The sequence below is a fragment of the Engraulis encrasicolus genome, chromosome 4 (genome assembly GCF_034702125.1).
Source record: "Engraulis encrasicolus isolate BLACKSEA-1 chromosome 4, IST_EnEncr_1.0, whole genome shotgun sequence".
NCBI classification, from domain to species: Eukaryota; Metazoa; Chordata; class Actinopteri; order Clupeiformes; family Engraulidae; genus Engraulis; species Engraulis encrasicolus.
The window spans coordinates 39,664,602-39,667,101 of record NC_085860.1 but is presented as its reverse complement, the minus strand read 5'-3'; the positions used below and the strand labels follow the sequence as shown (position 1 = coordinate 39,667,101).

The following is a 2,500-nucleotide window of genomic DNA, read 5'->3' as shown; positions in this document are numbered from 1 at the left end:
TAAATGTGAAACAGCCTGAAATCACCTCTTCATTTCACTGTCAGTTAGCCCTGCTAATGGACGCAGCTGCCAGATCTCGCCGGCTGCCATTTTGTTGGTAAACCAGGCAGGCTGTTTGCATGATTTCTATTTATGACTGAAGCGCGGATGCTTAAGTAGCACACAATGCAGATCATAGCACTGCGTGCTTGCATATACAGTACATACAGTCATAGAGTCAAACATTAATTCACTCAACCAAGCTCTCTCTCTGTCTCTGTCTGTGTCTGTGTCTGTGTCTGTCTGTGTGTGTGTGTGTGTGTGTGTGTGTGTGTGTGTGTGTGTGTGTGTGTGTGTGTGTGTGTGTGTGTGTGTGTGTGTGTGTGTGCGCGTTTGTACGTGTCCATTTGAGTGTATGTGAGTGTGTGTTTGGGAGTGCACCTTTCTGTTTGTGCATTTCTGTGTGTGCTTACGGATTTGCTTATTGGTATGTGTGTGTGTGTGTGTGTGTGTGTGTGTGTGTGTGTGTGTGTGTGTGTGTGTGTGTGTGTGTGTGTGTGTGTGTGTGTGTGTGTGTGTGTGTGTGTGTGTGTGTGTGTGTGTGTGTGTGTGTGTGTGTGTGTGTGTGTGTGCGCGCGCGCGCGTGTGTGTGTGTATATATGTGTTACGAGGCAGCTTGGGAGCTTTCCAGCCTGGCTTTGCTGCTTTGGCAGCCTGTAGCTGTAGCTGTGTGCAGCTACTCCTGAGTTCAGCCTCAGCCATCTTCTAATCAGCTTCAGTCGCACTCGCAGAGAGCAACGAGGGCCACCCGCCTACACCTCAAAGAGCATTCGGGAACCTCTGCTCTCTTCACTTGTCTTTGGCATTCCCCCCGCATACACACATACACACGCACGCGCGCACCCATGCACGCATACACACACGCACACAAAAACACACACGCATGCACACACGCACGCACACTAAGCATTTGTGAACCTCTGCTCACTTCACTACTCGTTGGCATTCCCCCCCACATACACGCACGCACGCACGCACGCACCCACACATGCACGCACACACTACGCATTTGTGGACGTCTACTCACTTCACTTCTCTTTGGCATTCTCCCCAGCATACACACAGGCACACACGTACGCACGCACGCACACACACACACACACACACACACACACACACACACACACACACACACACGCGCGCATGCACACACATATGCATGCACGCACACACGCACGCACGCATGCACACACACACTGGGCTGACAACAGGGGAATCCCAGTGCGGCCCCTAACGCCCAACATGCTGCTATAATAAGATAGTCTGTGGGCGGGGAAGGTTGGATAGAGGACTGCATTTAAAAAACGAAGAACTGTAGAAAGCGAAACCCCAGAGTTCAAGTAGCTTTTAAATGCGTGTGTGCGTGTGTTTCCTATCGTCGTGCTGCGAGAAATTCTATTTACAACAGCGATAATGAACTTCAGTGCACGATTTTTAGGATGCTCTTTTGCTAGTTAAGCTTTCCCTGGTGTGTGACTGTTCTTTTAAGTTCCAAACTCTATTGTACAACTGCTTTTTTTATTAGTTGTTTTTGTAATGCAAGTCATCTATGTTTTTGAATTAGGATCATTGTTCTTTTTTTCTCTTGTGGAGTTCGCAGAGCAGAGGGAGCGAAGTTTATCAAGGTAACATCACCTCCAAGAAAATACAGAACACACACACACATACACACACACGCACACGCACGCACACGCACACGCACACGCACACGCACACGCGCACGCACACGCACACGCACAGGCACACACACACACACACACACACACACACACACACACACACACACACACAAACTGTGTGTGCAGAATCAATCATCAAAGTCATCACACACAGTTATGAACACACACACACACACACACACTCAACATGCACATACACACACACACACAGACATACAGGCAGGATATCCTCGAGGGAGGACTCCCACAGACACTCCCTTGAGGACCTACTCCGTGAAGGACGCCCGAATGTAGCTCAACATTAACTTTTGAGCTCATCCTTCTATGCCTTTGTACTGTGTGGTTTTACAACTCACACTTTACAACTTAAGTTGGAAAAATGTTCTGTATGAATGCTGTATCAAATTGCAGGAGATTCCCAAGAATGATATAGTCTTTCTATTATACAGACTGTACATACATAATTTCCAGAGGCTATAAGAATTCTAAAGTCAGGTGCATTTTTAGGCAAGACAATGTGTATTGTTACGCTTGATTTGAGGCTGTCAACAGTATAATGTCAACATAGCCTTTTGTTTTGCTTTGGGCAAAGTCTGTAACTGGAAAAAAATAATAAGCATCCGACAAAACTAAGTAAGCAACAAGTATCGCTAGCATTGTATCGTGACATTCTCCTAAGCTTATTACATGTACAATGTACATGAAGGTCCTTGTGCACAACCCTTCAGTAGTACAGGTGCACGTGTAAGGTAGGAGAACTTGATCAATAATGAAAGTTCAGG

General features: G+C 46.8%; 1 protein-coding gene across 1 annotated transcript in view; it reads right to left on the bottom strand.

Annotated features, from left to right (window-relative positions):
- Positions 1 to 2,500, bottom strand: part of ntrk3a (neurotrophic tyrosine kinase, receptor, type 3a) — a 305,628-nt gene that overhangs the window by 145,671 nt on the left and 157,457 nt on the right. The gene's annotated exons all lie outside the window — the stretch shown is intronic.